The sequence below is a fragment of the Miscanthus floridulus genome, chromosome 7 (genome assembly GCF_019320115.1).
Source record: "Miscanthus floridulus cultivar M001 chromosome 7, ASM1932011v1, whole genome shotgun sequence".
NCBI classification, from domain to species: Eukaryota; Viridiplantae; Streptophyta; class Magnoliopsida; order Poales; family Poaceae; genus Miscanthus; species Miscanthus floridulus.
This window is the reverse complement of record NC_089586.1, coordinates 41,357,346-41,373,122: the sequence shown is the minus strand read 5'-3', so window position 1 is coordinate 41,373,122 and position 15,777 is coordinate 41,357,346. Positions and strand designations below refer to the sequence as shown.

Below are 15,777 nucleotides of genomic sequence, written 5' to 3'. Positions count from 1 at the left end.
AATAATGAACATCATAAACAATAATCATTAGTGTGCATCTTCATCATTGGTATCATCAGTGTTCATCATCTATTCTATAAGGGTCCAAGGCCGCTCGTGACCATGAGCACGGCTGATATACCAGTTTTACACTCTGCAGAGGTTGTATACTTTCATTATGAGTAGTGATTTACCCTTTCGCCCGAGGCGGCCAACCTCTTGACCTACTACCAAGGAAGGTCGGCAGGGTTCACTATGAAGCCTTTCAAAGGTTCGTCTAACAAGTTAGGGCCGCTAAGGTTTCCCCATCAATAAGCATGAACCCCCCTCCAAGGAGTGACTAACAAAATACCAAGAAACCAAAGTGCACCCTCTTGGTAGGCCGAGATCATACCTGTCGGAGCCCCTCTTGCACCACAAAGGTAACCACTAACAAGCTAAAAAAGGTCCTCATACTGAGCTAAAGCCAGAGCCATGTAGCCATCACATCTGTACTATAAGTCCTAGATGTTCGCTTACAGATAAGTCCTTAAGGAGAGGAATCTAGAGCACCATAAAAATAGCCCAATGCTCTATCCCCCTTGTTCCATGTTGCTAAAAAGCATCTTTTAATATTTATTGCATATACCATTAGTCAAGTTACAAGATCATGGCTTTAGTTGAGCACTAGCATCATACTACCCAATGCAATGACCCATAGGAATCAAGGAATCCAGGATATCAAATAGCTAGGAAAATTACTACGGTTGCCAAGGTAGACACATGCATATGATTAAAATGATATTAAGGTGAATAGGACAACAAGAAAGATCCCATGCTATACTTGCCTTAAAACACCGATCCTTCGGTAAGCTTTAATCTTCAACGTCCTTCTTTTGCTTCTTCTTCTTGATCACCACGTATATCTCATCGACTGGACGTAATCATAGAACACCAGACAAACATCCATACACATACATGCATAGCATAGAATTATATATACATTAGAACAGTACACCAATCATAGAAAAATAAGTAAAAGAGTTTGAAACAAGATTCTACGCATCGCTACGAACACAGTCGCGAGAGGCACGCTAATCGGAGCTACGGTGAACAAGGTACAACTACCAATAGATTTGCTTTTATTTGAGAATAAGGAAAACTACAAACTCCATTTATTTTAATTATAAAACATACATAAGATACTCTAGAGAATTATCTAAATTGTATTAAGTCAAATTTAGATTCAAATCTGAAAATCAGAGTAGAATAAATCATATTTTATTTATAAATCTAGTTGCATAGTTATTAATCAAGTTAGGATTTAAACCACGAAATTCCAAAACTCTTGATATGAAAAACATTAATACTAGTGCGTAGATTACATCGTTACAAATCTAATGCAACTTGAATGGGTCAAATCGGAGTTAAAACGGAGAAACTACGCATAAAATAAGATCAGTGGCAATTATATAAATATTTGGAATCAATTTCATATTAAAAGCCGAATTTAAAATGCCTAATGGACCCGGCCGCATTCCAAAATAGATAAATCAAGGGCATATTTTGAATTATTTCTGAAAGGAAGTGGACAACGGGTTAATTTCATAGAAACTTGGGGTCTCTTTAAAAAAAGTCCACAGCTATCGGCGCTGACCTGGTCGACGCTGACGTGGCACCACGTGGTAGCAAGGTGGTGGACTCCAATTGGCTGGCTCATGGTGAACTGCTTGCATGGCCTGCTGACTGGGCTGGTGGACTTGGTCTTTATTGTTCTTGTGGACCGGATCGAAGGGGTACAACTCGTTCTAATCGTGGCCGTTGATGATGGATCGAACGGCTGAGGGGATTTGGGGAGGAAGAGGTCGTCGGTATCCACGGCGGCACCCATTACCGACGACGAGGAATGTCACCAATGTTCATGGATCTACCTAACCTAAGCATCTTGTGCAATATCGAGAGCATAGGGAGATAGAGCGGCCAACGGAAAGCACACTCAGGGGGTCGGTGAGGGCGGCTAACGCGCAGAGGCGGTCCAGTGCTCAAGATGGCGACTCGGCTACGGTGACGCAACTTCGGCGAACATGCGCGCTCAATCAGAGAGTAAGAGGGTGAGGGAGATTGATACTGGCATGATCCTTACCTTGGCCTGAAGCTCGGGAGATGACAAATTGACAACGGCAAGCACCGAGACGGCGGCACAGGGACAGCGGGCGACGGAGCTGGATCTCTGGTCTCGGCGAGATCCAAAAGTGGTGGTGGCTGACGCTAGGCGAAGCTAGGGTTAGGGAATAGGGGTTGCGGCGCGTGCACGACCGCTATTTATGAGGCCAGGCTGCTTGAGACGCACGCTAAGGCGAAGAGACGGGGGCGCGGTGAATTCCTTTGGCGGCGTTGGAGTATGGCCCGACGACGACTCGAGGTAGGAGAAGCTGATGACAAGCGAGCCCGGGCTGTCAGGGGCAAAGAAGGAGAAGAGGGCATCGGTGCCGGCGGCTGAGCGGGCCGAGCGCGCGGGGAGAGGGCAGAGTAGCTGCTGCAGCCGGCATGGTGCGGTGGGCCGACAGGAGAGAGAGGGAAAGTAGTAGCCAGGCCGACCGGCTGGGGAATGGGCCAGTGGCAGCAGGACATACCAGAGAGAGGAGAGCAGCGGGCCAGGCCGGAAGGGGAAGGGAAACAGGCCTTCGGACTAAATTGAAGAAGAAGATCATTTTCCATTTTCCATTTTCTTTTCTTATTTCAAAATGAAATTCAAATATAAACCAAATCGAATTTCAAATATTATTTTAAATATACCTTCGATTCAAAAATAGGATAAGAACTCTCGGTAGGTTTTCAAAAATAATTTTTACAACTTTTTAAACTCTTTTATTTTCCAATTCTTTTTTTTTCTTTTATTTTATTTCAAAGCCATTTTCAAACTCTTTTCAAAAGCGATTTGAATTTATTTTGAATTTTGGATTCAACCATTCATTGCAATAAATCAAATGCACCGGCATGTATGCACATCCATGTTGCTACTCCTTATGATAAATTTTAATTTAATGTAAATTATTATTTTTCCTATGTTTTTATGAGCATAAAAATACAAAATTAACTTAATTTACATCTATTTAAAAAACAAATTTTAGGGTGTTACACAAGCTATGCAATGATATTTTGGACCTAATAAGTTGGCTGGTACATTTCATGCATTTATTATAGAATTTCCAAACAATTAAGTCGTACCTGCTATAGGCTATAGGTTTTTAGACATATAGTGCAAGTGTCGGAAAATATCAAGCTTAGAATTAGGGTTGGTGGTTAGCATTAACATGGAAGCTGCTAAAACATTGAGATATGACCCTTAGGTTAGTAGTAGCCCTAGGAAGGCGACCTGGACTTTGAGCGCACGCAGGTCAAGTCAGGCACAGGCACGGAGTTTTTGTTTTATCTCCCCTTACCTGACAAAGGAGAGGCAGAGATATGCCCTCGGCTGATTTGTAACGCTGATTTATTGTGAGAAAAAAAATACTATTCTAGAGCTGAAAAAGTAAAATTAATTCTGACTTATAAGCTAAAACGAACAGAGCCTAATGCCAGTGTATGGCTTGGTGCAGTTGACCCGTCTACAAGCTTGAGGGCTTGAGGCGGTGTGTCCCAACCGTACGTCTCGGTAAAAGGTTTTTGCCCATCTCCAATAACTAAAATTGTAAGTAGCACAGATAGTTTTTTTTTCTTTTTGCTTGTGAGACAAAATGTATTGATGATCTATGACTGCACATCTCTCACGAGCTAAAATTACTATATGCAAGAGGAATGACATAATTATTCATGAAAACACTTATGGTGCATCACTTCATATAAGGTGGGTGGTAACTCAAACCAAGCAAATTATACCCAGACTGTGGTCCTCGTGACCAAAATATCTCATGTTCTCCCTCCCTCTCTTTTCTCTCTCTAACGTGTATTCCTTATGAATTACTTGTGATAATCCAAGCAAGCATTCCGTGGCACTGACAAAGAATCAAGAATACTAGCTATATATCTTTCAAAGAAGACAACTCCAAGAAGGCCCTCCACAATAGGAAAAAGTCTATTTTACCTCTCCGAACTATCCTCGAAGTTTAGTTTTCCTCCCTGAACTTGAAAACCGGGTAAACCACATCCCTCAACTTTTAAAACCATTCATTTTACCTCTCTGATCCAGTTATAGGTGGTTTTCAAATGCAGTTTTGTCTATTTCTTTTTTATTTATTTTGGCTGAATATTTTAAAAACCATAGTAAATCACATAAAAATCATAAAATGGAAAATCTAATTTTGTTGGACTCTACGTGAGTAGATCTACACAGTAAATAAATAATACGATATGCTTTAGTACAAAGTTTTTGTTATAGCTTTAGATCTATACTTTTCTATAATTAATTCACAGCTGTAGTTTCTATGGTAGAATTATGATGAAATTTTTATGGTGGTCTAATTATTGTATTCTTTAACTATAGTAAAAATTTCATACTCGTTTCTATTTTTACACATTTTGAACTATTTTAAAACTATTTAACAAGTATAAAACTAAATAAATCCATAACTCAGTTATACATGATCTAATGAGCATAAAATTTTTACTATAGTTCAATCATATAATAATTAGCCCACCGTAAAAATTTCACCATAATTGTACCATAGAGACTATAGCTTTGAATTAATTATAGAAAAACATAGATCTGAAGCTACAACAAAATCTCTGTACTAAAGCATACTATATTATATATTCACTGTGTAGATCTACTCATGTGGAGTCCAAACAAATTGAATTTTATATTTTATGATTTTTCTGTAATTTACTATGATTTTGAAAATATTCAGCCGAAATAATCAAAAAAGAAAAAAAAGACAAAATCGCCTTTGAAAACAACCATAACCGGGTCAGGGAGGTAAAATGAACGGTTTTAAAAGTTGAGGGAGGTGGTTTACCCGGGTTTGGAGTTCAGGGAGAAAAATTAGACTTCAAGAATAGTTCAGGGAGGTAAGATTAGACTTTTTCCTCCACAATATACTAGTGGTGCCCTTAAAAAACAGGGCCATGATGAAATTGGGCCTCATGGTAGCAAAGTTGCAAGTTGAGGAAAACATGGTATCCAAGCTATAGGAAACACCGGGACCCACATGAAATAAAATAAACACTACCTCTGTCGCAGCGGTCGTGCGTGAACATGTTACGACCAACAAATTTAGTTTTTAGTGGTTGGGCACTAGTAGGCATCAGTACGAGGACGTGTACCGCCCCATATTTTCTTGGTTTCACTAGTCTGCAGCTGCAATGGGAAAAATAGTTCCAAAATCTTCTCCTTTTTTAGCATCACTATAGACACATGCAGTGAACGGCCTAAGTCTCGCAAGAAGAAAAAAAAGGGGAAAAAAAGAGAAATGCAAGTCTAAGATGACCACGAGTGCACTTGTGGAGCAGAAATTATCTTGGTGATTACTGATTAGGGCCCTACGACATGTTGCACCAAGCTAGTTCAACAGGGTGACAGCAGGCTCTGCTCGAGGACCAGGTCAACAACCTGCACTTGCTGGTGTTTACTATTATATATGTCGAGATCTACGAAAATAGTGGCTGATGGTGGTCTCGCATGATTTGTCAATCATGAGAAACACGAAACTAGAATAATGACAATAATGTACCTGCATTGTACCTTCGTAGTACAACTCATTCGAACGCCCTTGTTGAAAGTTGATGATCGATAACCGGAGAAAACTAGGTGTGTGGCAGTAAGAACTCTTGTTTGATTTTTCAGTGGTCCAAAAGATGGTGACAACATATAATATCACTTCCTCTGCCACTACAAACGTGAAACTTGAGCTAGAATATGAAAATTCACTTGTTTTATGCTGCACCTGATTTCAGTCACTCCTTTTGACAAATTAACCGGCAGGTATGGCTCTGGCAAGCCCACCCAGCTTGTGGTTTCTAGGCAACGCCAACTTGGCGTGCGTGACCGAAGGAAGATGATGAGTTGACGATGACATGATGAAACTTTAGGAGCCGAAGAGAAGAATGAAAGGCCGGGAGTGCACAATGTCAATGCGATCGGAGAACACCATGCCAGATCTGCACTACACACTGCGCACTCAATCTAGGACAGGACCTCTTCAATTCGATCGCCTGATTCCTGAAAAAGAACGTCAAGAACGCTGTGCTAGAATTATTCAAGCTGCAGCCCTATTCAATTGTCATGCTGACCTGCTGCTTCTTGGTCTCCCTCGCAAGTCGTCTCAAGCTAGCCATTCTTGGAGACTGAAGAAATAGAAGGTGCTTGGGAGCTGCTGGCCTACAGGTCGACTGGGCAGGATTTTGACAGGTTTGCAATGTATAGTCAATATATATATGCGCATGGTGATCAAATAAGTGCTGCTGGAAAAAGGCATATGATATGCCCAAAGTTTACCCTATTTGATTTCTTTATTGTTTGTGTTGGACTTAGATCTTAATTAGCCTAGTTCAAACAGTAGAACGCCTAGGACTAAGAGGATTAGAATTTTTATTAACTTCCTACCTTTGTCAGTGGATGAAGCCGACGCCCACTATTAGAAAAATAATTTTAGGAGAGACAGGCTCTCTGTAGGACCGTCGAGGATCAAGAAAATGGTTTTCTTATAAGTCTAGTAGACATGTCGAGGATCAAGAAAATCAACGTTTCCTGTTTACAAATACATAAAAATGATTTCTTTAGGTACATTCTAATTACTACATCGAAATTTGCCAATACATAAATTTGAGATGATAAAAATCCAATGCAATTAATCAAATTGGGAATCACCTGAGTTTCTGGACTCTGGTCTGCTGTTCATGCGTTTGCTCAGCCATAGTTGTGACTGCGAGTATAAGAATAATCGAGCACCGCATGGAAAACAACGGCTCTTCTCCTACAACTAAAAAGATCAAAGTGTGGATATTTTTTTGTGCGACATTTGTTTTGGTTCTTCCGTCTGCCCACGCCTGTGATCCCACGACATCTCCTTGATTGAATATTGCATGTCATGTGATAGAGGAATCACGGCTAAATAGGAAGTAGAAAATTATTGTGCTATCCATATACACATTGCATGTTTGCATGCACCAGCATACATGACAACGAGCAAAAGGAAAAAGAATTAACACAGAAGGAAAGAGAATTAAGATAAAATGATCTCTTTGCATTTCTGAGAACCTTGCAAAATCTGTCTACATTTAATTACTTCCTCTCTTTGCATTTGCAAAAGGGACAGTTTTTTCCTCCTTTCATTTGGTTTCACGCTTACGTGTTTCATCTGCCTCGGTCTCGTCCCTGCTCATCGCTCCCCTTGCGATCGCGGCATCGCTCCCCTCCCCTCCGTGACTCCCCGCTTGGCCGTGCTACACGCCTTCGACCACCGTGAGGCGGCGCGGCGTCGACGGTGCTAGAGGGCCGGATCGGGGGCACTGTGGTGCTGGTGAAGAAGGATGTGCTCAGCTTGGGCCACTTCCGGGCGTCGCTCTTTGACAGCATCCACCATATCCTCGGCTAGGACACCGGGCTCGCCTTCCAGCTCGTCAGCGCCACCAAAGCCGACCACCATGAGGTGGCACGGCGTCCCGGTGCTGGAGGTGGCGCACGCGTCCGTGAGCAGCATCCCGGCGGTGCAGGTGGTCAACCAGGGTATGCCCACCCTTTCCCTGCTCTCCCTTCTGTGCGGAAAAGCAGACACCTAAGTGGGGACTGTAACGCGGACAACATGTTCGACAAAATGTATCTCCATGCTAGCAAACCTTGGTGGCTGTGTCCTTGTAGATGGACCTGCGTTGAGAAGGAGAAGGACCTGCGTCGAGAATTTTTAGCACATTTGATTTTTAGCAAGTAGTACCATAAAGGGTCTCCGGAGATTAATCAGTCTCATGCTGCATGTTCCATCTGATTGCACAATTATCCTCTGAATTTTAGCATGGAATATATAGTCAAGGGGGGAATGAGGAAACTGAAAGTCGGTGTGGGATTCAAAATCAAACCTACTATGCTTTTATATAATATCGGGATTCAAAATCAAACCTACTATGCTTTTATATAATATATCGATGCTGCTCTTTCTCTGCCATCTTTACACTGTAAAAATGCTAATTGTTTCTCCATAATATGGACTGTTTTTGTACATCACTCATGGGATGCTCTTTGAGTTGTGTGTAGATTAGACAATTGCTGAAAGAGTCTGATAAATAATCTGGACATCGGAATACCATTTCATCATTGTCAAAATTTATTTCGTTACTGGCTGCTTGGTTAAATCTGCTAAGGTTAGCATTTGTTCAAGTTGACTGTCATGAAGATATTTATAGTTTTCTGATAATCAATTTCCCATGCTTAGCTACGGGTTACAAGAACGCTAAGCCTGTGGGCATGCTTTGTTATTTTGTCAAACCAGCCTTTCTAATTGTTAGTTTTGCTGGAAAATTTATGGTCACCTAATATTAAAAAACAGAAAATATGTAAATCTGACTACTTGTGGAACGCCCTACTTGAAGTTTATTACTGTGTAAACCCACCCTCTAACCCTTCTCCATCAGGAATCTGAATGACAAAACATGAGTTTACTCCTGCTTTTATTACTTGGTGTATGCCATCATGGGTATTCATCGAAAAAGACTTTCCCTTACCATATGTTTAGACGACCTACCTGCTTTTTTGTACTGAACATTTTTTTAAAGAATTGATTCATTGCGCGCACGGGCATATACCAGTTAAGGTGTTACATAATTAGCAATTGATATTAGGACCTAAAAACAATTGATAATAGGATCCTGAATGAGCGCGATAGGAGGCAGTGCCCATTCAGGTAGTAAATAGTTTTAGCATATGTGTCTCTAATGGTACTTATTTTGTATCATGAATATCAATATTTTCTAATACAAACTTAGTCAAAGTACATTTTTTTGGACGGAGGGAGTATTTCACTCTTTCTAGCATCAATGGAACTTTTTATCAACTCTCTCATGGACAAGTTTGACAATACGAATTTATTGGTTAATTTTGTGTTCAGTGAAATCACAATGGAACATATGCAAAATAATGAAGGTCATGCACCATTTGAAGACTTGACAAACATCATCAATAGAGGTAATTGTTTATACTCATGTCCATAGACGCATTCACTTGTATTATTTATGGTAATTAAACAAATATTTATCAACTTATTTTCAAACAGGTGACCATACAACATCAAATTCACAAGTGCAAATAGATGAACGTGTGCAGCGTAAAAGAGAAAGAGAAAAAGCACGACATGCATCAATGACTCAAGAAGAAAGGGATGAAAAAAATAAAAAACTTAGGAAAAAGTATCGACAAAGGAAAACATGAATGCCACCAAGCTAAAAAGGGAAAGGGAAAAGGCACGATTGGCGGCAATGACTCAGGAAGAAAGAAATGAAAAAAATAGAAAGCGTCGTGAATGATATCATCAGAAAAAGCATGTAAATCTGATTTTGCTTTTCTGAATTCAGTGTTGCCATTTTTAGTTTATTTAATATATAGTGAATGTCACGTGGTACCAGTTGGAGTTGATTCGACAACGAAAAACACTGATGTCTATGAAGATAGTGACTGGCTACATCGAAACAACTCATACAATCCCATGAAGATTGATAAAGATAACACATGTACCATTTTTGTTTTTTTCCTAAATACTAATTATTTTTTCTTGTGTTTGTATGATGCCGAGGCTAAGGTTAATATCATGTTATTATATATATGTAGATGAATACTTTGATAAATGTATAGATCAAAGTGGCATGATTGGCATGATTGGCATGACTGATGCATCACCTAATCTAAACCCAGGTACATTGTTTTTTCATTAATGTTATCTATTTGAGAAGAAAAAGTGTAGTGGGCAACCCAATTGTGGTTCATGTCAATGTAATAATAAATTAATGTTCTTGCAATATGTGCCCTTCTATATTTTATTTGAGACCGTACTTTTCTATTATATATAGGTGCTGTAAATGCATCCAGTTCCATCGACAATATTGTCACGTGTTTAAAAGAGCGTAAGCGTAAGCTAGATAGAGCACGAAGGGCTACAATATCTCTAGAACAAAAGGCGCTTTTAAATAAGAGACGGCGTTACTTGTATGCATCGAAAAATGCTACAAGAAAACTACAAATGACTCCACAAGAGAAGGAGTTGAAACAAAAAGAGAGCAAGAAAAAATACAATAGGATGGTGAGATAACACCGAGCAAACAATTTGCATCCAGACTCAATAGCCATGGAGAGCCCTCACTTTAACCCTCAGTTTATTTTCCCTTCTTCACCTCAATCGCATGAAGCGCCTTCACATGAGATGGAAATACACGAATTGAGGGGCACACCTATTAACGTCGCGCCGACTATAGTTCAAAATCCAGAAGTCTAGACCCCTAAAGTGGCTACGACATAGACCATACATAGGGAACGAGTGACCACTAGAGAGAGAAATGCCCTTCTATCCCGTCGCGATCGGGCTTTTGAAGCAAACATTGGAAGAAGTGCTAGAGGGTGTGCGGATGGAAAGTGCAATGATTTGAACGACCCAACTCAACCGAGTGTGGTTTACAATGGTAATTAGCCTTGATCAGTATATATTGTTGGTACTTTCACCTTTGCTCTTCTATTCTAAAAACTCATACCTTTTGTTACTACAGGTGATGTCACCCAGGAAACTCCAGTTCCACCACCTAATAATTGCACAGGTACACAGACACAACTGTCTGTAGTTGATGGTACCTCTTCAATGCCTCCAAACTGTGCACAAGCTCATACGCCAGACTCTATGGTTGAGGATGGTATTTTCTTTATTAAATTTATCCTTTTTTGTATGCCATTATGTTTCTCTCATCATATATGTGGCCGTGTTGCACAGACTATGATGAGGATGTCATATTTGAGGAGGACGAGGAAGAGGATGAGGCGTACTTTTTTACCGGACAAGGTACATCGTGTAATAGTCAAAACATTCTTTCATAAACTTTCTTTCAACACGTAACACATCAACATTTTGTCAGAAGACGACGACGAGGGAACTGACGTTGAGCACATTCTCGACATGGATGAGGAAGAGAACATTGAGCCTAATGTCCTGAATCCATATGATAGGGTTTACGCTAATGTCCCATCAGAGTCACACATGCTACCGTCGGTGTCGAACTATGAGCATTGCAACGCAAAGAAATTCGAGGGTGAACCACCCAGATTCTGTTGTCGGGGTGGAAAGATTCATCTTTCAACTCCTGAGACACCACTAGAGCTCATGAGGTTGTGGTCAAGCTCGGACGCTGATGCTAGGCACTTTCATGCAAACATCAGATATTTCAATGGCCACTTCTCTTTCACTTCTCTATACTGCCACCTAGATCGTGTGACCACTAACATGTGAATCTACGGTCTCTACACATTCCGTGCCCATGGCTAGATTTACCATAACATACGACTATTTGGTAAAGAGGATGGTGTCAAAAAGAGACACCTCGAGCTTTATTTTTATGACGATGATCCGTCCCTCGAGCATCGGATGAGCAAGTGTCGTGGGCAATGCACCCAAAAAGATAGAGAAGTTATAGAGCAATTGGTTAGTATCTTTAATGGGAATCCCTACTCTTAGCAATTAAGGAGTATGGGACACATTGAAAACCTCGAGGATTACTAGGTCAAGTTGAACCTTGACCAGCGGCTTGACCAGAGAACATATAACGTGCCATTGACATCAGAGGTGGCCGCCATCTGGGTTGAGGGGAGTGAGCATCATGGCCAATTCAAGCATAGTGTTCTCCTGCAAGGGAAGGATCGGTCTATACATGGCATCCGCTCATATAATGCATGCTACGACCCACTGTCATACCTGGTGTTCTTTCCAATGGGTGAGCTCGGGTGGCACAACTGCATTTCAAAAGTGGGTGTGACTATGGCTCAAGTTGATCGAGCTCGAGGAATCCGCAAAAAGCGTGCTGAGAATGGTGACGATGATGATGGAGGTAACTTGAACTCTTTTCAATAATGCAATATAAACTCTCTTCTGTTAACGCATGATACTAATTCGATCAATGTCTCCCTGTAGAACATGTTTCAAATACATGTGTCTCTGTGCGCGACTACTACTGCTACAAGTTCTAGATGTAGCCAGGGATATTTAATCCAATACTCTATGGTTGGTGTCTTTTCCAGTAGTTCGCTGTCGACACCTACATCAAGATTGAGAGCTTGTGGTTAGACTACATGAGGAACAATCAGGATACTTTGAGGGCCGACCTATACCAAGGCCTGGTTGACAGCATGCATTCGGGTGAAGGATCTGCTGAGAATGTCGGAAGGCGTACTGTCCTGTCTTCGTCATTCATCGGAGGACCCCATGATATGAGGCACTGATACATGGATGCAATGGCTCTGGTGTGAAAGTATGGTAAACCTAATATCTTCCTCACAATGATGTGCAACCCAAGCTGTGATGAGATCAAGAATGAACTTTATCCAGGCCAGACACCATAGGAGCGCCCAGATCTCGTCACACGAGTCTTTAGAGCAAAGTTAGAGGCGATGAGGAAAATGTTGATGGAGAAAGGCATACTTGGGAAGGTGAAGGCCTACGTATATGTAGTGGAGTTCTAGAAGAGGGGCTTGCCGCATGCACACTTCTTGCTGATAATGGAACTGAAGTACAAGCTCACATGTCCCAAGCAATATGACATGATTATCAGTGCAGAGCTACCAAACAAGAAGAAGTACCATGAGCTCTACAAGATGGTGACGAAGCATATGATGCATGGTCCCTGTGAGACACTAAATCCATACTGTCCGTGCACGGTGGGCCGTGGGTCATGCAAGAACCGTTACCCATGCCCATTCTGTGAGGCAACATCATAGAGAAAGGATTCATACCCTATCTATCAGCGACACAATGATGGCCGCACGCTAAAAGTTTGAGGCCATTACCAGGACAATCAATGGGTCGTGCCTTACAACCCTTGCCTGCTACGTACCTTCAACTACCATATCAATGTTGAGGCTTATGGGAGCATTAAATCAGTAAAGTATCTATTCAAATACATATACAAGGGACATGGCAGGGCATTGGTGGTGATGAGGGAGAACGACAAAGCAGACGAGAAAGGGAACATTGATGAGATCAAGCAGTATAGAGATGCCCGGTGGGTGACGCCTCTAGAAGCACTATGGAGGATATATGGCTTTAACTTGAGCAAGAACCATCCACCAGTATAGCAGCTATAGCTTCATCTACCCGACATGCACATGGTGGCATTTCATAAATGGGATAAGATCGAATGGATCGTTAATAGGCCAGGTGTAGAAGAGTCAATGCTGACAGCATACTTTGATGCAAACAGGCATCATGAGGAAGCCCGTAGAATCTTGTATCGGGACTTCCCGAAGCATTTTACCTGGCAGTCTGATGGTAAATTCTGGCAGAAAAGGAAAAACTCTGTTTTTCAAGTTGGAAGAGTCATCTTAGCTCATCCTGCTGAGGGAGAACGTTACTTTCTTCATGTTCTCTTGAACAATGTTGCTGGTGCTACATCATACAAACATCTGAGGACGGTTGATGGCGTGCTACTACCTTCGTTCTATGAAGCTACAGAAAGGAGGGGTCTAATCGAAGAAGACAATACACTAGATGAATGCCTAACTAAAGCTACTTTATTCTAGATGCCTTCCTCTCTACGGAGGCTATTTGCAACAATATTGGTATTCTACGAGCCGCATGATGTGATGGGGTTGTGGAAAAAATACTACGATGCAATGTCAGAGGACTACAACCGCAATCATCCATCCCTAGATCTAGTGCAACAAATGGTTTTGATAGACATTAGAAACATGTTGCAGTCTATGGAGAAGGACATAAGGTCATTTCCTCTTCTAGATATTGATCACTCATACGACGATGCCAGCCATATTCCTCGTGAGATATTTAAGGAAGCTAGCGTTGAGCAGAATCCCAAAGATGTGCTATTGTGCGACTCACTCAACGCCGGGCAAAGGTCTGCCTATGATGAGATAATGGCCGCTGTCTGCAGTAAACAAGGCGGGTTGTTCTTTGTGGATGGACCTGGCGGGATGGGAAAGACATTTTTGTATAGGGCACTTCTCGCAAAACTATGCAGCAGGACAAGCTTGCCATGGCTACAGCTACATCTAGAGTTGTAGCAGCCATAATGCCAAGCGGGAGGATGGCCCACTCGCGTTTTAAGAGGATGGTTGCTATAGCTTCACGAAACAGAGTGGTACTACCAAGTTGCTGCAGCAAGCGGCTCTCATAATTTGGGATGAGGCATCTATGACAAAGAGGCAAAATGTGGAAGCACTAGACAACAGCCTATGAGATATAATGGGCCGGTCAAACCTACTGTTTGGTGGAAAGACTGTTGTCCTTGGTGGAGATTTTAGACAGGTCCTTCTTGTTGTGCAGAAAGGATCCAGAGCTCAAATAGTCGGTGCTTCTCTACAAAGGTCGTATCTTTGGGAATCCATGCACCACCTAAAGCTTGTCCGCAACATGAGGGCTCAGAGTGACCCGTGGTTTGTAGATTATCTATTGCGCATTGGTGGTGGAACGGAAGAGGTTAACAAAGATGGCAATGTACGTATTCGAGACGAGATACGTGTCCCATACTCTAGAGATGCCGAGAAAGATCTTCATACATTGATCGACATCATCTTTCCAGATCTAAATGCAAACATGGTGGACAAAGACTACATCACCACCAGAGTGATTTTATCTACGCGTAATGATTGGGTGGACATGATCAATATGAAAATGATTGATATGTTCTAGGGCGGCGAGATGGTGTATCATAGTTTTGACTCCGTGGTAGATGATCCACATAACTACTATCCATCAGAGTTCCTTAATAGTTTGACCCCCAATGGGCTGCCTCCCCACGTCTTGAAGCTCAAGCTCTAGTTCCTGTCATATTGCTTAGGAATATTGACCCTGCTAATGGGCTATGCAACGGTACAAGGCTGGTGGTGCGGGGGTTCCGAAGAAATACAATCGATGCTGAAATCGTGGTGGGGTAGCATGCTGGAAAGCTGGTATTCCTTCCTTGAATACCGCTATGCCCATCTGATGATGAGATGTTCCCATTCCAGTTTAAGAGGAAGTAGTTTCCTATCAGGCTAAGCTTTGCCATGACGGTTAACAAGTCACAGGGCCAAACTATCCCGAACGTGGGTGTGTACCTACCCGCACCGGTGTTCTCTCATGGTCAGTTGTACGTTGCGATGTCTAGAGCCACGTCAAGAACCAATATTAAGATCCTTGCCCTCCTGCCTCGTGCGGAGGCACAAGAGGAGGAGGCCAAAAATATAGAGAAGAAAAATGCTAAAAAGAATGCCGAGGAAAAAAAAGAATGCGTCAAATAAAAAAGCTAAGGATAAGAAAACCCCAATAGCAGATGGAACTTTCACGAAGAATATTATATTTAAGGAGGTTCTAACGCCATAGGCGAGGTAACAGAACATTACTAACGCATACAATGCATTTTTTCCATTCAATTTATATTGTACAAATAATATCTCACTCATGCCATATTTGTTGCTGTTCCTAGGTATTTTTAAATGGTTTATCAGACTCTACATGGAGATGTTGTATATACACTTGTGTGATGGCATAATGAAAATTGAACATGTGTTATATTATTGTTATAAAAATGACACTTTTAGTGTTTTGTTCATAATATTTTGTTTTGTAACAATTCATAACTATTACACGCGTGTGTTCTCAAAACCATGAGTTTTGTCAACTTTCTCCACTTTTCTCATGTGCCAATGTG

General features: G+C 41.5%; 1 pseudogene; it reads left to right on the top strand.

Moving 5' to 3' along the window:
- Positions 1-9,379: 9,379 nt before the first annotated feature.
- The window catches only part of LOC136465408 (uncharacterized), a 30,343-nt pseudogene continuing 23,945 nt past the window's right edge, over positions 9,380-15,777 (top strand).